Source organism: Triticum urartu, unplaced genomic scaffold (assembly GCF_056163025.1).
Source record: "Triticum urartu cultivar PI428250 unplaced genomic scaffold, HENAU_Tu73 scaffold1, whole genome shotgun sequence".
Lineage (NCBI taxonomy): Eukaryota > Viridiplantae > Streptophyta > Magnoliopsida > Poales > Poaceae > Triticum > Triticum urartu.
The window spans coordinates 4,861,981-4,876,980 of record NW_028259461.1 but is presented as its reverse complement, the minus strand read 5'-3'; the positions used below and the strand labels follow the sequence as shown (position 1 = coordinate 4,876,980).

The 15,000-nt window shown below is 32.1% G+C and overlaps 1 long non-coding RNA gene across 1 annotated transcript in view; it reads right to left on the bottom strand.

Annotated features, from left to right (window-relative positions):
- Nucleotides 1–591: 591 nt before the first annotated feature.
- LOC147956196 (uncharacterized) overlaps nt 592–15,000 on the bottom strand; it is a 221,180-nt gene continuing 206,771 nt past the window's right edge. The window contains exon 2 of the long non-coding RNA XR_015612479.1: nt 592–864. This is a non-coding gene — a long non-coding RNA (uncharacterized LOC147956196). The remainder of the gene's footprint in view (nt 865–15,000) is intronic.

Genomic DNA, 15,000 nt, shown 5'->3' with positions numbered 1-15,000 from the left:
TATCAATTCCATAAATTGCATATAGCAATAAATAAATCAGCAAAATTCTTTCTAATATTTTAGATAGAAGAAACATTTCTTCTATCTAAAATATTAGAAAGAATGTACCCTTCTATCCAAATCCAATTTGCATCGATAAAATAAATCCAAATTCCAGTAGTAGATGAATAATTGCAAATTTGTGTGTGTACGAGATTAGAATAACTTCAAAATAACTGACATAATTTTGTATTTTTCCTGATCAGAAAAATACATGAAAAAGAAAGGAGGTAGAAAAATTTTTGGATTTATGGTTAAAGAAGAAAAAGAAGAAAACAGGGGTTCTGTTGAATTTCAAGTATTCAGTTTCACCAATAAGATACGGAGACTTGCTTCACATTTGGAATTACACAAAAAAGATTTTTCATCGGAAAGAGGTCTACGAAGACTTTTGGGAAAACGTCGACGTTTGCTGGCTTATTTGGCAAAGAAAAATAGAGTACGTTATAAGAAATTAATCGGTCAGTTGAATATTCGGGAGCAGTAATTTAATCGTTCAAATTTTTTTCTTGTTTTATTATTTTTTTAGTAGTCTTATAGTAGTCTTAGATTTTTCATTTTGATGAGCCTCGCTTTGAGGAATTCATGGAATAATCCATTTTCATGGAATAATGAATTAAGGAAGAAAGGATATGAGTCTACCGCTTACAAGAAAAGATCTCATGATAGTCAATATGGGCCCTCAACACCCATCAATGCATGGTGTTCTTCGACTGATCGTTACTCTCGATGGTGAGGATGTTATTGATTGTGAACCCATATTAGGGTATTTACACAGAGGAATGGAAAAAATCGCGGAAAACCGAACTATTATACAATACTTACCTTATGTAACAAGGATATAGAGAGATTGTAGAAAGGGGATAGGATAGTTATTTTTGCAAGAGACTTGTTGTAAATTCCTTAACTTAAGAAAGAAAAAAGAATAAAAACACAGATACATAACATAAAAAAAAGAATAAATAAGACGAGATTCGACCTCCCCCTACATATTTAATTTCCTCTCCTATACAAAAACTAGCAAGACCCACTCCATTGGTAATTCCATCAATAACACCCTTATCAAAAAACTCCGTGAGTTCGGTTAACCCTCTTATACCGAGGGTAAAGACCCTAGTATAGAAAATATCTATATAACCACGATTATATGACCAACTGTATATATTTTTTTTTACTTGATCTAAAAATTCTTTTTAGGATTTCCTTTGTAAAAAGAGTTTATTAAAATCCAAATTCTGAAAAAAAGAATAAGCGGATCCATAGAAGATATATGCTATGAATAAACCAAAGATAGCTAGACTTACAGAAGAAATTGCATTAGTAATAAATTCATATGAATTTACAAAGAATTAGAACTTTCCTGGTAAAGTTTATTTGAGGAGTTAACCACTTTGATAATATGGTTAACTCTGCTATTCCATTACCAATTCCTCCATTATCAAAAGAGATTCCTATGAATCCAATGAACAAAGTGAAAAGTAGTAATATAAGAAGAGGAAATAACATAGTATTTCCCGTTTCATGCGGATAGGCAAAAGTTTTTTTAGCCCCAAAAGACGTAGTAAAGGATCCTATCCTATTTCTTGTATTACCTTGAATTTTTGGTATATTTTGTGAAAAAAAAAGAAACTCCACTCTTCGTTGTTGATAAAACGAAATCCCTATTCACTCCTTTGGGTATCCTTTTTTCCCCATAAGGATATTGAATACCAAGGAACTCTCTTTAGTGCTACTGTAATTTTGAAAATGAACACGCAAATACCCATCAAATGTAAGTAAATATATCCGAAACATATAAAAGGCAGTTAATCCTGCAGTAAAGGAGGGGCTATTATTCCAAAAAAGGGCGAATACAACCAACTATTACTAAGGATTTCATCTTTGGACCAGAAGCAAGCAAGAGGTGGAATACCACAAAGAGAAAGTGTACCCCATAAAAAAGTAGTTCTTGTGATTGGAATGTATTTTCTTAAACCGCCCATAAGAACCATATTTTGACTTTTATCTGGTGAATATCCAACAAGAGGTTCCATTGAATGAATAACGGATCCGGATCCCAAGAACAATAAAGCTTTTGAATAAGCATGAGTGATCAAATGGAATAAAGCAGCTTGATAAGAACCTATACCTAGAGCTAACATCATATAACCCAATTGAGACATTGTAGAATAGGCTAAGCTTCTTTTAATATCTCTCTGAGCAAGAGCTAAAGTAGCTCCTAAGAATAGTGTTATTGTACCTACTAAAGAAATAAAACTCATTATCAAAGGTAAAGATATGAAAAGAGGAAGAAGTCGAGCTAGAAGAAAAATTCCCGCAGCAACCATAGTTGCTGCGTGTATAAGAGCCGAAATAGGAGTGGGCCCTTCCATAGCATCGGGTAACCATACGTGAAGAGGGAATTGTGCGGATTTCGCAACTGCACCAAGGAATAATAAAAAAGCACACAAAGTAGTAAGTAAAGAGTTAATTCCATTATTAGGAATCCAGTTATTAGCTATTTTGAACAAATCCCTAAACTCTAAACTACCTGTTATCCAAAAAAAACCTAAAATTCCTAATAATAGACCAAAATCCCCTACACGATTAGTTACAAAAGCTTTTTGACAAGCACTCGCTGCGATTGGTCGTGTAAACCAAAAGCCTATCAATAAATAAGAACACATTCCCACGAGTTCCCAAAAAAAATAAATTTGTATCAAATTGGAGCTAGTAACCAATCCCAACATGGAAGTATTGAAAAAACTTATATAAACAAAAAATCTCAAATATCCTTCATCGTGAGACATATAACCATCACTATAAATAAGAACCAGGATTCCTACAGTAGTAATTAGTATTAACATAATAGAAGTAAGTGGGTCAATCAAGTATCCAAATTCTAAAGAAAAATCATTATTGACGGTCCAAGACCATAGATATTGATAGATCGAACTTCCATTTATTTGTTGAATAGACAGTTGAACTGAGAATACCATAGCTATACTTAAGAGTAAAACACTAGGAAAAGCCCATATGCGACGAAGATTTTTTGTTGCTGTCGGAATAAGAATAAGGCCAAATCCCATTGACATAATAACTGGAAGTGGGAGAAGAGGGATTACCCATGCATATTGATATGTATGTTCCATAAGAAAAGAAATTGCAATTTTTACTTCAATTTTTACTTCAATTTTTCTATAAAATTGTTTCCGATTCACCAAACCAATTCTTATCTCTTTCTGAAAGAATAAATAAAAAGAATAAGAAAAAATACTGAAATTCTTAATTTTTCCAAAATTTATCTCATTGAAATAATTAAAAATTAAGAATGGGTTTAGTTGGTTAAATTAAAAAAGTTAATAAAATAACTAGGTAACGAAGTTATTTTATTAACTAAATAAAGATATTTATAAAAATAAAAAAAAAAAAGTGGAATCATTTTACTTTCTATTCATAATTCATTTTTATATTTCTTTAAAACAAAGATGAAACAGCTCTCTTGTTCCATAATTAACTGATTGAGTGAATTCCAATGAAAACCTATGTTTATAAGAAATTATCGAATAGTCCTTACTTCATATAGAACTAAAATTCTAATGACTATAAATTACCTAAGTTTTAGAATGTCTTGTTTAAGAGACTCAGTATTTTTTGTTTTGATTGGAATTCCTTTCCTTTATGGAATACCATTCTGAACTTAATTAACTATTTTCATTTTCCCTTCTTTTTATCCCCCCGTCTTATCTTATATGGGGGATAGGCTTCCATACCATATATCTATATATGGAGTATACTTGATATATAAATAGATATAAATAGATTTAAATGAGAAACCCTTCTATATATTCTATATTATTAAAAAAAAAGTATAAAATATATAAAGAAAAAATGTTAAAAAATTCTTGTTGTCTTATCCGCATTAGACAAAATGAAGTAAAAAATAATTCAAAATTTAAGTATCTTTCAGTATCTAAGTATAAATACTAATAAAAAGAAGAAAGAAGGATTGATTTGCAGCAATAGATGTCTTTCACATACAACTAGAAAAAAGTAATTTCCTTTTTGAATGGCAGTTCCAAAAAAACGTACTTCAATGTCAAAAAAGCGTATTCGTAAAAATATTTGGAAGAAAAAGACTTATTTTTCCATAGTACAATCTTATTCTTTAGTAAAATCAAGATCATTTTCGAGCGGTAATGAGCATCCAAAACCAAAGGGTTTTTCTGGGCAACAAACAAATAATAAGATTTTGGAATAATATGAATTGACTTATCAAAAAAGAATTCCAATTATTTAATAATTTGGATTCTTCTTTGAATGTACTTTTATGTGTCGAATTACTCGGTACAATATTCTTAGAACAAAAAACCCCTCTTATCTTATATATACAAGAAAAAAAAAGTTTTGTTTGGTATACTGTGTGCTAAGTATTCTTTTCCTATCAATGAACTTTTCATAATTTTCCTAATAGAATCCTCATATTCTATTAGGAAAATTATGAAAAGTGGAGTATTCTTACAATAGGACTTACAACTTCCACCTATCTTCTCCAAAATCATAAGGTTAGTAAATCTTATTAATAAGAGCATAAAGACTTTCATTCTAGAAATTTTTAAAAAATCCAAAAAGCCTTTTCTATTTATCCATTTTATTTTAATTTCATCATTAAATAGAAACCCTTTTGGATTTTTTTCATTGTATTGAAAGAATTTTCAAAATGTAAAGGGGAAATTAATTAGAAAAAATTAGTTCTATAATTGCAAGTTAGAAAAAAGAAGTTCCAACTCTTTCAAGCAGTGTTTGTGTTTCTATTGGGCAAAGCAAGAGTTTATTGTAAAAAAAAAAAATGGAAACGATACTACCAAACGAAGTCTATTTTAATGAAAACTCTAATGTTCCTAAATTTTATGGACTTTCCCAATATCGACGATTCCCAAGATAATAGCTATTATTCTTTTAAGTTACCTATTATTTGAAGTTAGCCGCCATGGTGAAATTGGTAGACACGCTGCTCTTAGGAAGCAGTGCTCAAGCATCTCGGTTCGAATCCGAGTGGCGGCATTCTTGAAAAAGAATACAATAGATTAGAAATCAATTCGAAATTTACAATTTTGTAATGGGACCTTCCCCTTATGCTATTTGCAACTTTAGAACATATACTAACTCATATCTCTTTCTCAACGATTTCAATTGTGATTACGATTCATTTTATAACCTTATTAGTTCGTGAACTTGGAGGATTACGCGATTCGTCAGAAAAAGGAATGATAGTTACTTTTTTCTCTATAACAGGATTCTTAGTTTCTCGTTGGGCTTCCTCGGGACATTTTCCATTAAGTAATTTATATGAGTCATTGATCTTCCTTTCATGGGCCCTGTATATTCTTCATACCATTCCTAAAATACAGAACTCTAAAAATGATTTAAGCACAATAACTACGCCAAGTACTATTTTAACGCAAGGCTTTGCCACATCGGGTCTTTTAACTGAAATGCATCAATCCACGATACTAGTACCTGCTCTACAATCTCAGTGGTTAATGATGCATGTCAGTATGATGTTATTAAGCTATGCAACTCTTTTGTGCGGATCCTTATTATCTGCCGCTATTCTAATCATTAGATTTCGAAATAATTTCCATTTCTTTTCTAAAAAGAAAAAAAATGTTTTAAATAAAACATTTTTCTTTAGTGATATTAAATATTTTTATGCAAAAAGAAGTGCTTTAAAAAGAACCTCTGTCCCTTCATTTCCAAATTATTACAAATATCAATTAACGGAGCGTTTGGATTCTTGGAGTTATCGTGTCATTAGCCTAGGATTTACCCTTTTAACCGTAGGTATTCTTTGTGGAGCAGTATGGGCTAATGAGGCCTGGGGATCCTATTGGAATTGGGATCCTAAGGAAACTTGGGCATTTATTACTTGGACCATATTCGCAATTTATTTACATAGTAGAACAAATCCAAATTGGAAGGGTACGAATTCTGCACTTATAGCTTTGATAGGATTTCTTATAATTTGGATTTGTTATTTTGGTATAAATCTATTAGGAATAGGCTTACATAGTTATGGTTCGTTTACATTAACACCTAAATGATTACATAAAATAAAACCTTCATGAAATGAAGGTTTTTACTTTTATGTTTTATTTGAGAACCCCTTGAACGCCTTATCAAAGGGTTCTCAAAAATTCGAGATAGATCTAATTATACTTTTTTACTTATTTCTGCATTATATACTTTTTTACTTATTTCTGCATTAATAGAGCAGACGAGTAAAAAAAAGCAAACCTATTTAGGATAATAATTGGATAAGAGAGCCTCTACCCTGTCAACGGATAGGGAGAGAACAAAATCTGGATAAATACCAATTCCTATTACTGGTAAAAAGATACAGATTAAAATAAAGAGTTCTCGTGGTCCAGAATCCACAAAATTTGCGTTTGGAACATTAAATAGCTTGTATCCATAGAACATCTGGCGTAACATAGATAATAAATAAATAGGAGTTAATATCATTCCAATTGCCATTACAAAAGTAATTAGTGTTTTTGGCATTAACAGAAATTTTGGACTAGTAATTAGTCCAAAAAATACTACTAATTCTGCGACAAAACCACTCATTCCTGGTAAGGCAAGAGAAGCCATTGAAAAGCTACTAAACATGGTAAAAATTTTAGGCATTGGGATAGATATTCCCCCCAGTTCTTCGAGATAAACAAGACGCATTCTATCAGAAGCGGTTCCTGCCAAGAAAAAAAGTGTAGCACCAATAAATCCATGGGATAATATTTGTAAAATAGCTCCATTGAGTCCAATGTTGGTTATGGAACCAATTCCTATAATTATGAAACCCATGTGAGATACAGAGGAATAAGCTATTCTTTTTTTGAAATTTCGTTGACCAAGAGAAGTTGAAGCTGCATAGATTATTTGGATCGCTCCTATTATTACTAACCAGGGCGAAAATAGATAATGAGCATGAGGTAACAATTCCATGTTGATCCGAATCAATCCATATGCTCCCATCTTTAATAATATTCCCGCTAAAAGCATACATGTACTATAATGTGCTTCCCCATGGGTATCTGGTAACCACGTATGTAGGGGTATAATCGGCAATTTGACAGCATAAGCAATAAGGAAGCCAAAATATAAAAGTATTTCCAAGGTTGCAGGGTATGATTGATTAATTAATCTTTCCAAATCTAATCCTGGTTCGTTGGAACCATATAAGCCCATACCCAGAACTCCGATTAAGAAAAAAATGGAACCGCCTGCAGTATACAAAATAAACTTTGTAGCTGAATATAGACGCCTCTTCCCCCCCCACATGGATAAAAGTAAGTAAACAGGAATTAATTCTAACTCCCACATGATAAAAAAAAGTAAAAGGTCTCGCGAAGAAAATAATCCTATTTGACCACTATACATTGCGAGCATCAGGAAATAGAATAATCGCGAATTCCGTGTAATTGGCCAAGCTGCTAAAGTAGCTAAAGTAGTGATAAATCCTGTCAATAAAATAGATCCTAATGAAAGTCCATCGATTCCCAATCTCCAGTGGAAATCGAAGACATCTATCCATTTATAATCCTCCTTTAATTGGATTAAGGGATCCTCCAGTTGGAAATGATAACAGAACGCATAAGTCATTAGAAGGAATTCTAATAAACAAATAGATATAGTATACCACCTAACGACTTTGTTTCCCTTATGAGGTAAAAAGAAAATTAATGAACCTGCAAATATCGGCAAAACAACAAGTATTGTTAACCAAGGAAAATAACTCATGATAAAGTGATAAAGACAAGATACGTTTTGACCAGAAAAGCCCGTGCTCGATTATTTCGAGCACAGGCTTCTTCGGTAAAGAGGAATCAGACGATTCGAGTGAAGTTTTTTGTAACGTATCAATAAGATAGAGCCATGCTACGTGTTGTTTCAGGCCCTAAATAAACGCGGACACTTAAAAAATCTGTCGGGCAGGCAGATTCACATCTCTTACAACCCACACAATCTTCGGTTCTCGGCGCGGAAGCAATTTGCTTGGCTTTACATCCATCCCAGGGTATCATTTCTAATACATCTGTTGGACAAGCTCGTACACATTGAGTGCATCCTATACATGTATCGTAAATTTTTACGGAATGTGACATTGGATCTATAAATTTTTCTTTTCAACATAAAATTTTTCGATCTGGTAAAAATGAAATTAGTACTATAATGAGTCATATGTATTGTAGACACCAGACGAAGCAATGGTTTATCCAAACTTCAAAAAAAAAAATCTATTTTTTAATCTGTTTGTGAGAAAGCGTGAAGAGAGCCAAGAGACTTTAATTTTGGATTTCAACAATAAATAAGAAATAAGAAAGAATTTTACGAATTGTACAGACGAATTCGAATTAGCCAATAAATTGGCTATCGTCTTTTCAATATAAATTATTGCAATATTCAAATTGCAATATCAATGAATTACAAATACAAAAATTCATTTAAGTGAAAAAGAATACTATGCAATAATCTACTAAAAAAAATGGATATTCTCAAATAATACTAAGAAAATAGTATTGATTTCTATTTATTTTAATATGTGCGCCTTTGTTTAGAGGATTCTATGTCTAATTATTCAAAAGTCTAATTATTCAATAAATTAGATTGATTGATACGAGTGGATTTCCTATTACGATGGATGGAAGAAAGAATGGATAGTCCAATAGCGGCTTCAGCAGCTGCAAGGGCTATAACAAAAATTGCGAAAATATCTCCTTTTAATTGGCGACTATCAAATAGATCAGAAAATGTTACGAGATTTAGATTAATTGAATTCAGTATAAGTTCAAGACATATTAGAGCTCTAACCATGTTTCGGCTTGTGATCAATCCATAGATACCAATCGAAAATAAATAGACACTCAAAAAAAGTACATGCTCAAACATCATTAACTAACTCCTTATCAATCTCGATTCATTTCAATATGAGGGCAAGAATTGAACCGATTCAATTAATTACAATAGAACAATTACACAACAAAAGAAAAAAAAAAAAAAAAAAAAGGAGGTATTTGTTGGCAGTAGATGGATTTTACTAAATCAAAATTGTGATTCTTTAGTTATTTATTTTAGATTTGCAATTCTTATAATTTGTACTTTTTCTAAGTTTTCTTATTGCCGAGCCATAGTAATTGCACCTATTAAAGAAACTAGAAGAATTATGGAAATGAGTTCAAACGGAAGATAAAAATCGGTTGCTAAATGAATTCCAATTTGTTGAACATTATTTATGAGACCCTGTTCTACTATTTGGTTTGATCTTGTAGTCCAAAGAATTCCATACCACGACGTATCTGGGATAGTAGTCATTAGTGAAAAAACAATAGTTATACAAACGAGTGAAGTGAACCCATCTCCAATAGTCCAATAATTCTTATCTTTAGACCATTCTGAGCCATTTACGAACATTACAGCGAATATGATCAAGACATTTATGGCTCCCACATAAATAAGAAGTTGTGCGACAGCTACAAAGTAGGAATTTAATAAAAAATAGAATAAGGATATACAAACAAGAACTAATCCCAGCGAAAAGGCAGAATAAATGGGGTTGGTAAGTAATACTACTCCTAGACCCCCTAGTAGAAGAACAAATCCCCCAAATAGCATAAGAATCTCATGTATTGGTCCAGGTAAATCCATTATGGATAAAAAGAAATTAATAGTATAAAATTTTTCATGAACTGACTAAAACTAAAGGATTCAAGGAAGGAAAAAAGGATTAGGGTATTTTTTTGTGTATAAACTTATAGTTATAAATTATATTATATCACGAAAATCTAGTCTGATTTAAAATAAGAAATAATTTCCAATAAGCAGTAGTTTTTCGTTTTTCTTTATAGTTTAATTTTAAAGTTTAATAAAGAATTATTAGATTTTTATAACAGAAAGACAAAATCAAAGTTTAGTAATCAGTAATCGTTCTTGAATTCGAAGATTTTTCTTTGTTTATTTTACTTTCAGACGAATTCCTAATTGTTTGAATTGTGTAATCTCCCATTATGGAGATTGGTAACCGACTTAAAGCAATTTGATTGTAATTCAATTCATGACGATCATAGGTAGAAAGTTCATATTCTTCAGTCATTGATAAACAGCTTGTTGGACAGTACTCAACACAATTGCCACAAAATATACAAACTCCGAAATCAATACTATAATTAAGCAATTGTTTTCTTTTAATATCCTTTTCAAATCTCCAATCCACAACGGGTAAATCTATCGGACATACGCGAACACATACTTCACAAGCAATACATTTATCAAATTCAAAGTGGATTCGCCCTCGGAAACGCTCTGGTGTAATTGATTTTTCATAAGGGTAGTGAATCGTTATAGGTAAACGATTTGTGTGGGATAAGGTAGTTATGAAACTTTGACCTATGTACCTTGTAGCACGTATTGTTTGTTGACCATAACTCATGAACCCAGTTACCATAGGGAACATATTCATTCTAAATATCTATGAAAAAGATATGTTTCTTTCTCTTGTTTGAGAGAGCTTTTGTGTTGAAAATATTCTTACTATTATTGTATTATCTTATTTATAGTGAAACAAGTTGAGAAGAGGTTGTTAATAAGAGATTGCCCAGGGAAATAGGTAAAAGAAATTTCCATCCAAGATTTAATAACTGATCCATTCTCATCCTCGGTAAAGTCCATCTTATTGTGATAGAAATGAAGAGAAATAAATAAGCTTTAGTTAATGTAATAAATATACCCATTGTCATTTCCAAAATTCCAACTGCTTTATTCATTTGGAAAAAATCAAAAAAGGATATATAGGGAATAGATAAATTCCACCCGCCCAAGTAGAGAACTGTTACAAATAAAGAAGAAACTAATAAATTTAGGTAAGAAACAAGATAAAATAAACCATATTTGATACCGGAATATTCAGTTTGGTAACCTGCTACTAATTCTTCCTCCGCTTCTGGTAAATCAAAGGGTAATCTTTCACATTCTGCCAAAGAAGAAATTAAAAAAACCAGAAAACCTATAGGCTGACGCCAAATATTCCATCCAAAAAAACCGTATTTTGACTGTGCTTCAACTATATCAACTGTACTTGAACTGTTAGATAATCATAGTCGGTGATAACATCACAGTTCCCACCGCTATTTCAAAACCGTACATGAAACCTTAGCTTCATACGGCTTCTCTATGATCAGAAAAAGGAAAGGACTGTTTTGTTCCTAGCCCCGGGGGCGTAGATAGAATTAGATAAAATAAAATAGATTTGAAAGTCCTAAATTAGACCAAAGGAATTCCGTCTGCTAGAATAAGAAAAAGCGCTTCCGAATTGATCTCATCCTTTATAATATAATGAAAATTTTTCTTTGTTCAGTAATAACTTAATCTTGGAATAAAACACTTGTTACTTGTTATAGGAATTCAATTAATAAATGGAAAGAGTTGGGTATTAGTTCATGAGCAATTCTGCATGAATATGGATAGAGGAAGGAAATAATGAAAATTTTTTCTAGTGCACTCCATATCTTTTTTACTATTCTTCTTTCCCCAGGGAGGGGGTATTTAAAAAGAAAAAATGGATAAAGGGTTAATTCGTTCTTGATAGCCATTTCCTTAACAAGTGAATGGGAACATACTCTGGATCGGAATCCGAAGAAAGTACTACTTGATAATTTCTACAAATTGCAAGTCCTTATTATGATTCCTTTTATGGGCAAAAATCTCTAATGTTTTAGATTTTCCATTACTAATCCTTTATGTACTTTAGTGTTCCTAACCCTTCACTAACTTTTGGTGGATTCTTCTTATGGATTATTAAGTTATAGTAATAACTAGGAGTATTCTAGTAATGGAATTCCATATCGTGAATCCTTTATTCTTGGCCGCTTCAAGATATGATGACTAATTAAAAAATATCAACCTTGGGATAAAGAGTTTACACTGCTTATGTTTACTTCCACTTTTTTCTTGTACGTAGGAAATGAGATTTTTTCTTTTTACTACAAATTTATAAGCTGTTTTGTTTCACTCATATAGCTATCTAGTTTAACTTACCAACCCAAATACTAAATAAGAAAAGGAATATAAATAGTTAATGGATTTTATAGGAAAAAGATCTATTTTAACGAATCACACGTAGAGATATTGCTAGCACACAAAAAGTTAATGGTATTTCATAACTAATGGATTGAGCAGCAGCTCGTAGACCGCCTGAAAAAGAATATTTATTATTTGAGCTATATCCTGCCATAAGAAGACCAATAGGAGCTATACTTGAAATGGCAATCCATAAAAAAACACCAATACTAAGATCGGCTAAAACAAAATGATATCCCAAAGGGATAACTAAAAAACTTAATAAAACTGATATGACTGCTATAGAGGGTCCAATGCTAAATAAAGAAATATCTCCTCGGGATGGCAGAATATCTTCTTTAAAAAGTAGCTTAGTCCCATCTGCTATAGCTTGAAGCAGGCCCAGGGGGCCAGCATATTCAGGACCAATACGTTGTTGTATCGACGCAGATATTTCTCTTTCTAACCACACAATTACGAGTACCTCTATTGTTATTCCCAAAAGGAGGGTCAAAATGGGTAGAATCGATATCAGTCCATAGACTTCTTTTAATAATTCCAATTTCGAAAAAGAATTGATAGTTTCTACCTCTACCCTATCTATTATCATTTCAACGATCAACTTCCCCCATAATGATATCTATACTACCTAATATCGTCATGATATCAGCCAATTTCATTTTTTTAACTAGCTGAGGAAGAATTTGCAAATTAATAAACCCGGGTGGACGGATTTTCCATCTCCAGGGGAAAAGGCTATCATCTCCTACTAGATAAATCCCTAATTCACCTTTTGGGGCTTCTACTCTTACATAAAGCTCTTGTCTTGACAATTCAAAATTGGGCGAAGGTTTTTTACCAAGAAATTTATACTCAAAATCATTCCATTCAGAATTATTTTCTTTCTTAAAGCGTCGGACTTCTAAATTTTCATAAGGTCCTCCAGGAATTTTTTCTACAGCTTGTTGAATTATTTTGATGGATTCCCTCATTTCACCAATTCGTACTAAATAGCGAGCTAACGAATCCCCTTCTTTTTGCCATTGGACTTTCCAATCAAATTGGTTGTAAGACTCATAAGGATCTACTTTACGAAGATCCCATTGTATTCCAGAAGCTCGTAACATCGGTCCCGATAAGCCCCAATTTACTGCTTCTTCTCCGCTAATAAAACCTACTCCTTCAACTCGCTCTAAAAAAATTGGATTCTGTGTAATAAGTTGTTGATATTCAACAACTCCGCGTAAAAAATAATCACAGAAATCTAAACATTTATCGATCCATCCATAAGGTAGATCGGCGGCTACTCCTCCGATGCGAAAGTAATTGTGCATCATTCGCATACCTGTAGCAGCTTCAAATAGATCATATATTAATTCTCTCTCTCTAAAAATATAGAAAAAAGGAGTCTGTGCGCCGAGATCCGCCATAAAAGGTCCAAGCCATAGCAAGTGAGAAGCTATCCGGCTTAATTCTAACATAATTACCCTAATATAGCTGGCTCTTTGTGGTATTTGAATATTCTCCAAGAATTCTGGTGCATTTACTGTTATTGCTTCTGTAAACATAGTAGCTAAATAATCCCACCTTGTTACATAAGGTAAGTATTGTATAATAGTTCGGTTTTCCGCGATTTTTTCCATTCCTCTGTGTAAATACCCTAATATGGGTTCACAATCAATAACATCCTCACCATCGAGAGTAACGATCAGTCGAAGAACACCATGCATTGATGGGTGTTGAGGGCCCATATTGACTATCATGAGATCTTTTCTTGTAAGCGGTAGACTCATATCCTTTCTTCCTTAATTCATTATTCCATGAAAATGGATTATTCCATGAATTCCTCAAAGCGAGGCTCATCAAAATGAAAAATCTAAGACTACTATAAGACTACTAAAAAAATAATAAAACAAGAAAAAAATTTGAACGATTAAATTACTGCTCCCGAATATTCAACTGACCGATTAATTTCTTATAACGTACTCTATTTTTCTTTGCCAAATAAGCCAGCAAACGTCGACGTTTTCCCAAAAGTCTTCGTAGACCTCTTTCCGATGAAAAATCTTTTTTGTGTAATTCCAAATGTGAAGCAAGTCTCCGTATCTTATTGGTGAAACTGAATACTTGAAATTCAACAGAACCCCTGTTTTCTTCTTTTTCTTCTTTAACCATAAATCCAAAAATTTTTCTACCTCCTTTCTTTTTCATGTATTTTTCTGATCAGGAAAAATACAAAATTATGTCAGTTATTTTGAAGTTATTCTAATCTCGTACACACACAAATTTGCAATTATTCATCTACTACTGGAATTTGGATTTATTTTATCGATGCAAATTGGATTTGGATAGAAGGGTACATTCTTTCTAATATTTTAGATAGAAGAAATGTTTCTTCTATCTAAAATATTAGAAAGAATTTTGCTGATTTATTTATTGCTATATGCAATTTATGGAATTGATACACATTTAATTGATATCATTTAGCAAAATGAAACACAGCATATGCATCCATCTTTTGGCTCGAGAATTTCACGGGATAGAGATATGGTATAAGAAATAGACTATTAAGTAACTCTAAATGAATTGTGGATACATCTGTATCCTTAACATACTGAAACGATTGTCATTATTCGTATCAAACCAATAGCGATTCATACAAGCTAAATCTTCTAATCAATGGTGGGCCAATAATGAATTTTTTTGCATATGTATTAAGACGCTTGGCCTGATTTCGAAATTGTCCAGAGTTTTATATGTTGTTTTCATTGCAAAATGATGGGTCTCCTTCCATAACTTTCCAATTACGAGTACGAGAATTGAAAGACATGAAAATTCTCAATTCTCTACGGCGTCTAGTAGATAGAAACA